Genomic DNA, 15,417 nt, shown 5'->3' with positions numbered 1-15,417 from the left:
AAAACTGACGTAACTCCTGCTTTTACTGTTGGCACAACAGTATAAGTAGCCAAGTGCTGTTAACCATTTAGCTTAGAATGACGAATAGAAACCAAATTTCCAGGGTGATGTTTGTTGTGGTGTCCTTAAAAGATTGTTCTCATCCTCAAAATGGCATCTTAACACAAGTCGTTTAATTACGCTACTTTAAAAGGGCACAACCATCAGTACCGTTTGTGACTGTACTGTAGCCCCCAGTACTCGGTGTGCCTCGCCACTATCCCACTTCCAATTAGGCCTCTTCACCCCCCCACCCCACACTGGTAGCCCCTATCCCTTACTCCCTCTTTCAGCTGGTCCACCCTCTGTCTGCCTGTCAGTGTGTCACCCCAGGGTAATGCTCCTCTCTCAGCCCCTTGGGGCCCTTTTGCCTCCAGGGCACTCCATGTTTGCCCAATCATTTGCGAGCCGGATACGGGGATGAATTGTTAACTACAGCAGGTCAGCCAGTGCCCTGCAGCCCCCCAGCCCTCTCTGCTCTCCCTCGACCTGCTGTTGACTCATCTCCATGGCAATGGGGCAGGAATTTCTTTTTTTTTTCTCATGTGTCTGCTGCCAGGCAGTTACCCGCCACCCTTTGCCACTACCGCTTCCTCTTCTCTTCAATCCCTTGGTCTCAGAGAAACCAATCAAAAGGCAGCTGGAGAGAGTCACGTGGTCAGGAAGTGTCAAGGGTGCCCACTGTGTAGCGTGGTGCTGTCTCTGGAGCTTGGCTCAACTAGGTTAGAAAGGCCTTAGAGACAAATAAGTGCCATTTGTTTAGTAGGATTTCCTGACACACAAAGCATGCAGATATTTTTTTTTAGATTCTTGCACAATAAAATGTACACTGTGCATGTCCTCTTACCAAAGGCATTGTGATGGCCCAAGTTAACACCATTTACCTCTGTTGATACAAATCTTGCATTCTTTCATGATACGGTGAGTTTGTCATTAAAAATGTTACATGTGACTATCACTGAGATGGTCCTTTAAAAGAAAATTCTGATGCTTTTTTCATTTAGTCATTGTGCAATCTAATTCCCATCATTGTCTCAGTATTGACGAGCTTAAGTGTGTGTTTGCCCCCACACATGTTATTAGCTTAGGGCAGGTGAATATTTGCCTAGCAGTCTCCCCGTATGAGATCAGTGTTTGCCTAGGGAATGTACCATGTCCGATTTGTCATGACACATATTGTTTAGCTCATCAAACTGGTCCCTTATGGCTGAGTTGCGTTGTGCCCTTTCAAGTGAGAAATGTCCTTTTTTGTGTTTTTTCCTCTTTGGTTCAGGACATGTTATTGGATTGTGTGACTTGGTGGAAAAGTATTAACGATGGCATATGAGTGAGAGGAGTCCACATCGCCGTTAAGAAAATGAATGCCAGTGTGAACATCACCCATTATCCTCCAGGCACATCCCGTAGATGCAGATGAACTCTGAGAGAAGCTGGCTCTCTCGCTTTGTGGTTGTGAGGAAGGCTCAGCAAACTCATTTCTCCCACTGCACTTGAGTGGTTAACCAGCCATTACCCATGGCATGTGCAGCTTTTCATTTAGTCCCAGAAAGTCTTAATCTACAATATTTACTACATCTTAAACAGCATATGTGTTTGCATTTAAAGTGTCATTGAGTAATGGTTCGGTGTTTTGTGGATGTCTGTTGAACAATGTCCATATTAGTCACTATTAGCCTGCAAGTATATTCGAATAGCTGTGCGCCTTTTGTGAGTCTGTGTGGCTGTTGTCCTGTGCCACTATCTGGGTGGTCCTTATGGCTGATTTGATGGTAATCCGCATGTCCCATAAATCAGTGTCCAGGGTTTGGCCGGGAGCTGATGCTGTGTTCCTCACTGGAGCAAGCAGCTTTAGGCACTAAACCGAGACCCCAGCTCCTGCCCTGCCCTGACCTGGCCACACGTCAGCTCTCCACACCACCTCTAAAATAACTCATCATGCATGGCTGCCTTTGGAAAATGGCCTCACTTCTGAGCACATATTAGCCACCAACATTATAAACTGTGTATCTGTATATTGTGATTTCAGTATTTCAAGTTCTCAAAACTTTTTGATCATGTATATTTTACTTTCTGTGAATTATTATAGAAAGTTTTTTATTTTCTTTACTAACATTACACTTGTTTGTTCTGACTCGTGGCTGACACAAAGTGACTCTGATAGGCTTCTAGAGCCATGCCCTCAGCTGAGATGCCTTATGAAAGAGCTAAGATTAAAGTCAAATCTCAGTCTTTGTAGGGCCTACACTTCTCTCAGAGAATGAGGAGGGAGGGTAAAGGCCCGTCCGGCTGTCTGGCTTGCATACAGCTCTCTACTGAGCTTTTATCTAGGGAGATTGCTTGCAGCTCTGTCCAGACCCGACTCCTAGGGAGTGCACAGTCCTGAGACCTGTGGCATTAATAAAGATAATGCTGTTTGGAATAATAACAGTCAATTCTACTCAAGACAAACAACAGACACAAGTGGGCATAATACAAAAGAAACCTAGATGAAAGGCTGGTAGGTAGGTCCATGCACCTCTCTGGCTCTCTTGTGGGAACTGATGGAGCCTATATCAGTATGCTCAAATACAAACAGCACTGAGTGGGACCCTATATCAATTTTGACGCTTGGTGCCATGAGGCAGAAACACAATTTGTTCTTTTGTCTGCCAAGATCACAGAGGGAGAATGGTGACTTGTCTTTCCTTTCATTTGTTTCCCTCTCGCTCAACTCCTTTTCATTCTCTCTATTCTTGCTTTCAGTGAGTACAATTTAGTTTGATGAGCAGGTGGTCTTTTTTTGAATCTTACAGTGCTTTGGGCTCCCACCTTTGGCGTGTGGGGCTTTCAGTTGGAGTTAGTCATGTAGGCCAGAATTAGAAGGGTGGAGGAGAAGGAGGAGAAATAGGTCCAGTGTCTTGGTATTGGCAACCTTAGCACCCTGCAGTCAGAACCATGCAGTGTGCAGATTGAAAGAGTTATTTTGTTACTTAAGCTTTCAGCCGCACCCCAGATGGCTTTTGTGCTGGCCAGGGACATACTTGGGGACAAGGTTAAAGTGACAGAGTCCTTTAGGCCCGTTGAGTCCCTGGGCACAGCAGGTAAAGCACTGTGGACGAGACAATGAAAGCACCGCCTGCTCTGCACTTTTCCGTCTTGAATCTTAACACTGAACCAAAAGAAAATAGGTGGTTTCGAGCAAAGGGAAACTTTTACTTCTCACCACACCCACAAAAAACACACATGTACACTGCATGAAGGTGAGATTCAGTACTTTCACTGCTTTACCTTTGAGGTCATGTTTCATCACACAGATACTATTTACTCAGCTCTGTTACTACTTAAAGGAATTCATGGTCAGTCACAGTATCTATCAGACATGATTTTGCCATAACCTCCATGGTGACACCTCGACATGCGAACGGTTTTGTGTTAATCATCCTGAACAAAATACAGTGCTCAGCTGTCTACTACTTCTAACTATATTTATTTTTGTTATATTTTAACAAAGAAAAACAAACATGCTCATATTTAAGGAACTTGGAAACTAGTTCAGTCGCTCTTCTGAACCACCGCTTGTGATGTTGAACTCCATGTGGTCGCAGTTACCTATTTAACTGGGACACACGACTTGGGAAAAAAAGTCTATTTAATCGCATTGTCTGTGTATCTACTGAATTTTTGCATTGCTGATTGCATGCTAACTAATTCAGCCATAATGCTATGACAAACTTGTCATTTAAGTGTCTAAATATGCGACCGTCACTAGAGATGGTCAAGGCTAAATCATATCCCCACAGAATATGGCTATCATGAAGGTAGTGTCAGAGTGAGTAATGAAGTGGTGATAATATGGTGAGAATGTCGTGCTTTGGTCCTTGAAGTCAGATCTGTAAATCAAACTGAGAGGAGTGATTTGGTCATACTGATCTGTTAGCCATTCTCGGTTTGTCCCCCAAGTGTTTATCATAGAGCTTTCACAAGTGGCCACTTCTGCTTGCACTGATAAACAGCACGGATTGGATCCAGACCCTGCTGGGTTATAGCTGGAGCCCTTGGGCTTGTAACCACACAGACTGAGAATGTTAGTCATTTGTTTATTATTGGCAATATTTGCCTGCTCCTAATCTTTGGCTGGATTAGCCAGATTAGGTGATTCTTATCCTACCTTTTTCCACTTTGGCATTTAGGGACATTTACATTTTGCATGTTTTGCTAATGGCTGCACTGACAACATGCGCATGCATAGACATGCTTTTAGGCTTGTGCACTAATGCGCGAATGTGTGTTTAAGTAAATGCTATTGCACATGTATTGCTGAAGGATGTTTGTAATCAAGAGTTTGACTGATACCCCTCTAACTTCTTCTTTATTGGAGGAATCAGGGTCTGTAGGAAAACTATTGCTGTGGCTGATATTTTATCCCATGCCAGGTCATCTTTGTGGTCAATGCTTGGAGCTGAAGGAGTGTTTGGATCTAGCAATATAGGGCTCCAGAAAATATTTTTTGTCATTTATTTTTTTCAAACAGAAACACTCGCAAGAGCCCTGTAGGAAACAATTAATCAAAGAAGCTGAATGTCAGTGCGGCGTCACTGGAATCGGAAATTAGTGATGTCATGAAGATGGAGAAAGTGGTCAGAATGGCGATTTTATGCCAGTTCTGTGTGCCGTGAAACTACTGGCCGAGAGTCACCTGGATCAGAAAGGGAATAGGGTTTACTGAAATGAGCTAGCTTGTTTAGTATGACCTTTACAGAGCTGATCCCAAACACTACATAAATCTGTTTCCAGTTTCAAAACACAACCACGCACATGCTCATTAACATGCCGTACTGCTTCACCCAAACAGTGTTTTTGTGGGTGAGAAAGTCCTGCAAATCTGCACAAACGCCCAGCACATAATTCACGCTCCTCAAATTCCCCCACAAACATGCACAGAAGCATGCACCACTGCTGCAAGATGGGCAGACATATAGGAAGTTTGTATCTATGCGTACGAGTGTGAATTTTGAGGTCAAAAGTGTAAGAATGATGGTTTGGAGTAGTCAAGTTGGGTGAGAATCTGATCTCACAGGGCGGAGGAGTACAGTAAGTCACTAGATTTATGTTAAAACTGCTGCTTTCTGGTTGTTTAAGGCATGTCAGACTTCATTAGTTTCTAAGTACATTATTAGTCTCTTTTTTTATTACTTTTGTCTCTTTAGGTAATTTTCAGGGAAATAATCTCGCATTTAAGGATGTTATGATAGTTCTATATAGCCAGGGCTAAATGCTCTTCTTATAATATAAGAAGATAATTATATAAGGTTATATAAATGTATAAGGTTCTCAAAAAAAATGTTAGTGTGTGATTTGTCATTACTGAGCTCTTGACGTTTCTGTTTAAAGTCTTGTTTAAAGCGAGTTGTATTTTAGAGCCATCAAGTCTATAGTGAGTCACCGCCGCTGAAATTTGGTAAAGTCTCAAAGATTAAAAATCCCTCGGACATTTTGATAGAGATGCTAATATTGGGTGTGATTGACAAAATGAATGTTCAACCCTCCTTCAGCATCCCTTCTGACCCACCACAGAAAAGTCTCTTTACTTGCTGCACATGTAAGCTCTTCAGCTGAAGCAGTCACAGCTGAGCTTCATGGGGTGTTAGTTAATTGGCAGTTTTTGGTATGTGCAGATATGCTTCACTATGCATATCTTCCTTAATGTGCCCACCACTATTTGCTTTTTTTTAAAGTGTCCTTTAATTGGCTGCACAGTCACAGTCTCCTGCTTTAACTCTCCCCTGTGGAACCTAAATGTGGCCTGTTTGACCTCGAGGCCTCGGGGTGAGAACCTTGTATTTGCAAGCTTTAACCATCTGCTACTTACAGTTTTTTCCATCATTTCTCCTCTTTCCCTCTGTTTCTGCTTCCAGTGTGAGTTGGTGATCTCTTTTTCATCGATGCAGCATTGGGTCACTGAAAATAAAATCCGCTCTGTTTCAACGCCTTCCCATAACCCTGAACTATTCTGTTTTTTTTGTGTGTGTGTGTTACTCCATCGGCCATAGTTAGGCCATGCTGTCAACATGGTAACATGTCTGCCTCCTTAGACGCCAGAAAAGGCCCCAATGTTGGACTCTAGAGGATCAGTGCTAGATCTGACCATGCATTCTCCCTACACACCAGTCACTTTTAACTGGCTGTATCAGCAATACTCAAAGACCTGAGAGTACTCTGATCCCACCATGGGGTGTATAGCTGTGGCTCCGGCTGTGCTACACTTTAATCCCCTTTCCTTTCAACCACAATGGGAAACATGTGCTTACTCTGTGTAGGGTACAGGCCCACCATGGGAGAAGCTGTTTACCTTTGCTCCAAAACTAACATTTCATGGATCTTGTGACAATTCTTGGTCACTGCACCTTCTGGTTTAAAAGGGTCGTAGAAGGTGACACTTTCATCTGAGACTAGATGAATCTTTACCGCTGCTGCTTCTGAATAAAACTGTTTCCTCACTTCACACCTTGTAAAACTTGACACACATTTTTGTCCAAGTATGCATGGATAAAGGGAAGAGTTCAAGGCCAGGTTTGGAAAACAAAATGACATAAGGTACATTTGAATGAGCAAGGGGTGCAGCACGTTTGCTTGATTCACACTTTCCCAGTCGTAGGCCTCGATTTCGATCTTTGTCTAACATTCTTCAAGTGCAGTGTATGATGGTTAATTAATGGCACAGCAAGTGGGAGTTCCCACTCAAACCTCCAAAAAGGGGGGTTTTGCACACCCTTAGAACTGAATATGTCTTATTTTAGAACCACCTGAACTTCATTATCCTCCTAAGTTTCCATGTGGGTCAGTAACACCAATATAACACAGATTTTTGTACTTTCTTGCTACTTGGTGAGATAAAAACTATATCCAAACACCAACCTAATCCACCATGTGGACATTTTCATTAACCTAGAGCTAAGGTCATGACCCATGTCACCAAAGTTCGGTCCCAGTTCTGGTGATGAATGGTTTATGTGCTGCCAGAAAACTTCAACAGAAAGATTCAGAGGTGTAAAACAGAAACAAGTAACCATATGTCACGCTGGAGGGCAGGAAATAAACTCCAGATGAAGACACTACATTGTGGTTTATTTTGCTTATGTGTGTGGGTGTGCACATACTGTAATGTAAGTGAACTGTAGGACTGTCTTTTGAGTTGCACAGCACACAGCATCTCCATTTCCACCAATCTATTCTAATTGTAGGATCATAACAGGTTTTTTATTGATCTATTGGTCTATGACTTTATCAAATATCCTAAATATCTAAAATAATGACAGCTATCATCACAAGTTATAATGTGGAACACTGCTCGTTTTCTTATTCTAAATATTACAGATACAACCATAAGACATGAGAAATTCAACTGGCAACTCAGTGGCTAAGACTGTTTTGATCAATGTCTTGCACCATATTGCAGCTGTTTAGACACTGGACCTCTTACATAGCAGATACTAGATACCCTTCACCTTCATTTGTTCTGTTATAACAAAAATAAGGCATATGGTTGTAGAGAATAATTTCTTGTGTTGTTACCTTGCCTTAGATACAGGGATAAATCAGCTTTTTTGATAAATTACTATTACTATTACTTGATTGACATGATTTGGATTGTTGAAGCTAATAAGGTTTGTGTCATATATTAAATATTTGTATCGTTTATTTTAATTTTTGGGCAACGCAACCAGAGCTTCCAGTTCAATAGCTTTTTGTGGGCATTATGCTATCTCAATTTACATTGACTCTAATCTGAGGCTTTGGTGACCAATTCTAAACTTCTGACTGGTGGCACTGTGTGATTTAGACACTGGCCTCCACAGGTGTGGCAAGTGATCTGAGGGATGAGTGAATTCTTCCTGAGTAATGGTAGCCATGATTTGCTCCCCATGTTGCCCTGCTCAAATCTTCCCCTTCCTGTTGTCTTATCTGAGCATCCAGTGCAACCTAAACCAGGGTGCGGTGCCTCTGTTCCTCCATTCCCTGTGCAGCCGGTCCCCATTGCTGGTTTTCTCAAATGTCACTGTGAAGAGAGAATGACCCAGTTGAGTTGGACTGACTGACAGAGTCCTGACACCCCATTGTAGGCACCCTGTCTCAACCTGCCACCCACAGCTTCCCACCTTCTGACCTTTGTGGCACCAAGGGCAAAACAGGCAAAGGCATTCAGCTATGCAGTAGATCCACGAAGAACTTTCTTTGTTTTTATAATGGAAATTGAAAAGCATTGATTCTTCTTCCAGACTCAAAAGTAATTTAGATTTCCTTAAAACATTTTTAAAGACGTAAATGGTAAGTGGTAGTAGACGGAGAGTAGACTAAAAAAGTAGAGACTTAACATAGATTGTGTAGAGACAATTTATACTTCTCCAACTGTCTGGATTTGATTAAGCCAAACAGTCCACCAGCATCAAGCCAAGCATCCTCTTTAACACTGTAACTTAAAAAAAAACTGCAAATAGTTACGAATCTGACCACTGAAGCTAAAACGCACAAAGATGTTAGATGTGTTCAGCAGCGTATCATAGAACCAAGCAGTCATTAAGGATATGCACACTGTGTATAATAACTTTGCCACACCGTGCTTATTTATGTGCTAACCCAAACTTCATTACTCCATAGAATAATAAGGCTTGTTTAAAGTAAAATCATTGACCAAAGCCAAATTGACACTTACTTAAGCTTGATAAACTGTTATTTTCCTGGCTTAATTCTCTGGTGCATGGTAACTTGAATAGGATTTGAATCATTTGTGAATCATCTATCATTTGCATTCCTGCCAAATACGCTATAAACATGTTTCCGCATGTGTTCATTCCATAGCTGATCTGCCAAACAGCAGTCGAAGGCTGCTGAAAGAAGGCTTATCTCACAGCCTTCTATGAAAATATATATATTTCTTTTTAATGGAATGTGGAATCAAAGGAATCTGCGATAAATTAACTGGATATTGCATTTTTTTAAATGATTATTTTGGCCAATGTCCGATGCTGTCAATTTTTTTTGTACATTCACAAAGACAGGAAGTTTTGTGGGGAAAAATCTGATTAACTGAGTGCGTGTGTGTGTGGGTGTTTTTGTGTGTTTGTGTCTGAGTATAGCCACCAAACTTTGAATGTGTGTGTAGACTTGCAGACCTTAGCTCAGCTCGGAGATGTAATCTGATTTGCAGAAAGGAACGGGTCGTTTCACATGACTGGTTTAAAGGACCGCTGGCGCAAGGTTGTGCCAGTGTCCCTGACTGATTTGTGTGTGTGTGTGTGTGTGTGTGTGTGTGTGTGTGTGTGTGTGTGTGTGTGTGTGTGTGTGTGTGTGTGTGTGTGTATGGATATATGTACTTCAATACTTGTGTGTATACACCTACAAGTATTAATTTGTTTTCACAAAGTGCAACGCAGACATGTAATCATTTGCTACTATAGGCTTGCCTCCACTAGAAAAAGAGAGGTGTTGAAGTTTGCAATGTGGTCAAACACACCAGAGTTTTGCTTTTATTCCGTTGTTCTTCGGTTTAAACACGGTTTATTTGCAGAAATAAAGCCACCACTAATTAACAGTCAATTACACATCTGGAAAAAAGCAAAGCTCTGCTACAGACTCGGATGAAGGTTTTGTTTGCAGCTTTCTGTTTACACATCTCTTATAATCAGAGCTTTATTTTGAACTAATGGACCATCAGAAATTATATCAAATAATTGAAATCATCCTGTAGCCTGAGCCCTTTTTACAAGACTGCTAGGATTAAAATCCCCTTAAAGCTTCCCCTATGAATCTGCTGGGTTGTTTTTTTTTTTTACATAAATAGAAAAAAAATGTTTATTGATGTTTTTGTGGTCGAGATTCTCAGATGGGTTTTTTTTTTTTGAGCTGGAAGAGGTCCATCATGTGATTTTCATTGGAGAGTGGCCGGAGGAGACGACCACAATAAAAACAAGTGAGCGTGCATGAGCGTGTGTTTGTGTGTCATCTGGCCTTGTTAATAACTGCAGGTTGTTTTCCATCTCGAGGTCGTCAACTGCGGTCATGGCATACACAAATGGAAGAGAGGAGGCCCTAGGAGGTGATATCAATGAGTGCTCCTGGGAGTGTCGTGTAAATGCATGCACAGGTCTTGTGAGTTTCTTAGTAATTGTGCTTCTGAGAGTTTGTGAGAGTTGCAAGTGTGTGTGAAAGTGCTGTTGCTTGAAAGTGTTTTCCTGTGTGTGGAGAACTCATAAGCAGGATGATGTAGCAAGCAGGAAGCTCTGATCCCAATAGGCGTGTCAGCAGGAGTAGTTTTTCATAAGGTAGTAATCTGACCAGACAAAGGGGTGTCCAATATTAAAGAGAGCCCCTACCCCTGAGCTAATCAAGACCTGACCAACCCTTCTGCTGGCTCACCAACTCTCTAAACATTACCTCATCTGGAGGCTTAGCCTAGCCACATGCAGCTCCAGTCTGCTGGTGTACATGATAACTCACTTAGCACAGTATGATAGCTAGAAAAAAACGGAAATATAAGAAAGGATATAAAAGAAATGGGACCAGCACACAACTACCTATGGTGCCTAGTGCCAGGGAAAGGTATTTTAAAAGGCAGAGGAAAGAAAGAATCATTTTACCATGTCCTCCAGAAACTCTGGGAAGCAATTTGCCGGTATTCAGTTTCTCTCCCCACCGTCCTGTTATTGCTGTTTTCCCCTCAACTCTTGGAGCCTTCAACCTGAAAAGGAGAGTTTTTTTAGTTTAGGCTTTGTGTCACTTGGAAACAGTGCCTTTGTTGCCAAGGCAACAGTTCTGGGACAATGAAACTCAGAAGCAGAGAGCGCCTTTGTCTTGGAATGGATGAAGAGTGACCGACGCTGTCTTTGGTCCAGCCTCTTAACGTGTTTGCATGTGCTGTAGAAACCTGCAAGAGTCTTGATTCAGTATCTACCTGAACCTCTTGACCTCATAAAATAAAACCAGCACACCAAATAAATTTTAAATGTTACAATGGAAAAGCTACTTTGGCTACTTAAATTTTCCTGGGATGCCAGGTTTTGCAGAGCTCCCCTGAAACCCTAGATTTACACTAAGCAAAGATGAAACGTAGATCTCAGTTTCTAATCCGGATTTGACTTTTTTTAGTTTCTGCGAAAGTACTGCTTTCACTTATTTTTACATACAGTCATGCATATATGAGTCATTTTCTGCTTTTGTTCTTTTTCATATGGTTAACTTCTACATGTACAACATGCTCACAAATTTCAGTTATTAGAGCTAACAAACGATAGTGCCCATAGACTCCATATAAAAGAGGCTTTGGCTTACCATGTTAAATTTCTTGAGCTTAAAGTTGCTATGTTTAGGCCAGAGAGTAATTCTGAGCTATTAGTTATCAGCTAATGCTAGCAAGCTAGGATAGCAAGCTACATCTGTCAGCTGTATGGGTCCATTTCACAGACAGAGATATCAGAGGTGTACTGGGGTTTCACTCACAGGCAGTGGAGCAAAGAGCAAAACTCTGTGCACAGATTGTGCAAACTCATAGCAGGATATTATTTCTCCCATTCAGTGAATTAGCAGAGGTAAAGACTAGAAAACCGGTACTGCCTTTAGCTGCCTATGCCAGCTGCTTAACCCTGAACATGCCATTAGAAAAAAAAAATACTTCTACATACTGCAGCTTTTTTGGCTCTAATTTGAAATATAATTTTGCATGAGTAAGTGGGACTTTCCCTAAATGAGTCAAGTCACTTATGATCTGTATGTCTGTGAGAGACCTGTTGTTTTTACAGACACTGGAGAGGAAGCAAGTTGTCTTATGTACTATTCATTTATTTTAAAAAGATAAAGTGCACATGACCTGTAATTCTTATTGTACTGTTGTTTCCTTCTCTCTGTTTTTTCTTGTTATAATATTTAGAGGCCAAAATGGGAAACCATATAATTAATTATAGGAATATTAACATAATCCAAATCAGTTCAAGCAAGTGTACTAAATGATTTCATTTTAACACCCAACAAGACTCAGAGATTATACAACACTGCGGGTTAATCTTGTGGCATCTGTAAATCAAGGGAACATTTGGCATTACTCATTTACAGTTATCAAAGTTTCTTAATACAAGTTTGGGCAGTGTTGGTCGAGATAAAATATGACTCCAGTTTTTTTTTTCTTTTGTCTTATATGTGCACCTCTCTCTGAATCACTTTATTTCGCCATTCTTTATCTTTTTCAGATGATCACCAAGAAGGGGCTGAGTAATGGAAACATGACCTCAAGAGATTCAACAGGTAAGATTCTGTCTTTTGTTTGATCTTAAAGCCTAGGAGTACGTGATTACACACAGTGTCGTCTTATGAGGAGCAGCGACCGTTGCTATAAACAACCACAGTATGGTATGTTGACTAAATAAACAGAGGAAGAAGTGGTAGTTCACATATATGAGAGATGTGATCAGGGTGGTGCCACTGGATTCATGCCCGTGTTCTTGCTGTTTTTTTTATTGTGTAACCCAAGTCATGACAGCACAGTAAAGAATGCAGGGACACAGAGATATCACTTCAAACACAACTTCTCTCAGGAGCCTCAGATCCTTTCAGTGGAACTGAATGAAGATATGCTTTGATGGCCCACCACAGAGTCGGTGGCTTTCAAAGAAACCTGTTGATGGGATTGCACAGTGCACCCAGCCAACTGAATGAGTGGTACTGTATTTGTGCCTCTCAGGATACTCCTGGGTGTTCTCATTGGAGGTCAGATCTGCTTGACCTCAACATGAGTAGTCATTTTCTGTAGATTTTTTGGCTTGCCTTATCTTTTTTTTTTCTTCCCTTCCATCTTGTTCTCTCACCAAATGGAGAACTGTGTATGGATGGCAGGGTGCCAGCAGACAGGTACAGTAGATGTGCTGATGAGGGATGGTGATAGGGGCAGGCCTCAGTTGCAGCCTCGGGCAGAGAGAGACATACACAGGCAGGCGTAGACTCAGAGGCAGGTTGAAACCTGGTGCTGTATGCTGATGTTTCTCTGCTTGGCTGTGCTCCAGGGTGAGGCATGTGAGAGAAACGTGGGAAGGGAAAATCCAGAATGGAGGCCAGAAGAGATGCACAAAGTCAGGTAAAGGAAATCTGTCCTCCTTTCCCTGATTTTCAAAACTAAAGCCACAATGAAAAAAAGAAGGGTAGCTAAGAATGTGTAGTGGTAACAAAAAGTGAGAGCGGGAATAGGCGCATGAAGAAAGAGTACAAGAATGAAGCTATACTGTACACTGATGGAACGTGACTACTCACAGGTAAACCAACTCAGAGGTGCAGACAAGCAGAAAGAAGATAGGAAACATTGATAGATGACTGCTTATCCTCTGACATGTTCCTTCCCCGGGCAAAGAACAAGCGGGGCAGGCCCGTCCTGCCACTTTTCTGCCATAAAACATGCAGGGTTGAGTGGGTGGTAGACAACGTCATGTCATTTTGTGGAGGGTAAAGCAAAGCCTGGGTTGTCAGGAGAGCACCTCTGTGTATTATGTCATCTTAAAAGCAGATGTTGAAGCCAGATTAGATGAGAATTCAGAAAATAACTCAGCTGTTCAGCTGCTTATTAAGCAATTTGCTTATATTTCTATCTTTAGTCTTAAAGATGGACTTATCTTTCTTTTCTTTTATGAAAAATAGTTAGCTTCATTTGCATGATTACCTGGCCTGGTACGCTGTATCCAACAAAGGCATCTGGAGTTAGCCAACACACCATAATGTGATAATGAGGCTGTGGATAATTCTTCTTCTCAGGCCCATTTCTTTTGTCAGCAGTTTTTTGAAAAGAGCCAGTTCTGTTCTGCTAAAGTAATCAGCTGCGCAGTAGTTGATCAGTTTTGATGTTTTATTAATTTAATAATTATTTGACGTAACTTTAAAAAACGTTGACTCAACATTTTAAGCAAAGCATTGTTATAAAGGATCCAATACTTATCTTTTTTTTTCTTAAGCGCGGGTATGAGAAATGTCTCAATATTCAAGTAAGTGGTTTTGGGCTCCAGTCAGTCATTAGTTTCTGTATTATGTTTCCAGGATCATACTAAATCCTGGTTTGGACTGTTGGACCAGCATCCTCTGAAGCAGATGTTTGCTCCTGGCAAGGCTGCCGACAACATGAGCTCCAACACTGGCAATCTAGCTCCCAGGATTCAGTGAGCAGCGTGAGCTTGGAGAAGCTATGACATAAACGCAGCAGGACGGTGAATCGCGTTTTGCTGCTCAGACATCATGGAACAGATCAGTAAGCCCCATCTGGAGAAATGCTCTATAGAAGAGTCATATATTTACCATAGTTACTTTGATGGATACAGCATGTTGTTTGACTTTATTTTTCTAATTGATTTTATGATGATAATTTCCCGGCATCTATGTATCTTCTCTTGTTTTGCAGATTTTATTTACAGTGTCGCTCATTCAGTAACTTCAACATTTAATGTGTAATTTTTGTCATTTTTGGTAATGTGACTGTTTTCAAAGTGGCTCTTCTAAAACTGCATAAGAACGTTTATCCAGGGAGGAGCACAAAAGATGTCTCCTACTGTGTATAAAGACTTAATGCACATGTGATTGAGATTAATCAGACGAATCACTCAATCAGTGGATATGTGATTTTCATCTTCGACAAAGAAGCCATTGTCATTAATGTAAAACCATGAATTCTCCTTCTTACGCTGCATTTTTTTGTGACACATTGGCAGCTTCTGCTAATTTCAGTTAATAATCCTGTCAAGCAGTTTATTCTCATTATGATTTATGACTCCATAGCTTTTGTTGTTTTTGTTAAGCCCTGTTAGCAGAAATTAAAAGGTGTATCCAAGCTGCTGTTTGTTTGTGTTGTCATTCCAGATACATGAGATAAATGGTTGGATGTTTCAGTGGTGTTCATTGTTACGGTTATTCATGCTGGCTTCCTTACTAGTTAGGCCAGTATGTGCTAGTCTAGCATTTGAGGAATAAATGGGGTGTTATCTTTTTTTTTTTTCTTCAAAGGAAGACAAGGTAAAGGTGAACTTTACAGTAAAAATGTAATATGTTACATTTAAACTGAAACAGTGATTTTTAATAGTTTTACTGGCAATCGCAACATACTGAATGTATATTTTTGGTTGATGTTACAATGTAATGTGTAAATGCATCACTTACTATAATCACAAAAAATTGTAGAAGTAACAGTAAAAAGATGACATCATTTTGCTGAGTTTACACTCTACAAACGTGTCACGTATGATGTTGATGGAGAAGTGCTTAATGTCACATAATAGGTCAACGTGTGTCAAAATGCAGGGAGTTTCCAACCATACTGTGGAAGAAATCCCCACAGATCCCTCGTCTTGTCCCAAAAATATTCAACATACGTTGCTAATGCAT

General features: G+C 41.1%; 1 long non-coding RNA gene across 1 annotated transcript in view; it reads left to right on the top strand.

The window, feature by feature from the left end:
• The window catches only part of LOC113020719 (uncharacterized), a 47,044-nt gene extending 32,178 nt beyond the window's left edge, over nucleotides 1-14,866 (top strand). The window contains exons 4-6 of the long non-coding RNA XR_003272217.2: nucleotides 12,255-12,309; nucleotides 13,065-13,135; nucleotides 14,083-14,866. This is a non-coding gene — a long non-coding RNA (uncharacterized LOC113020719). The remainder of the gene's footprint in view (nucleotides 1-12,254; nucleotides 12,310-13,064; nucleotides 13,136-14,082) is intronic.
• The last annotated feature ends 551 nt before the right edge of the window (nucleotides 14,867-15,417 follow it).

This window comes from Astatotilapia calliptera, chromosome 4 (assembly GCF_964374335.1).
Source record: "Astatotilapia calliptera chromosome 4, fAstCal68.1, whole genome shotgun sequence".
Lineage (NCBI taxonomy): Eukaryota > Metazoa > Chordata > Actinopteri > Cichliformes > Cichlidae > Astatotilapia > Astatotilapia calliptera.
The sequence above is the reverse complement of the archived record's forward strand: the minus strand, read 5'-3'. Positions and strand labels throughout refer to the sequence as shown.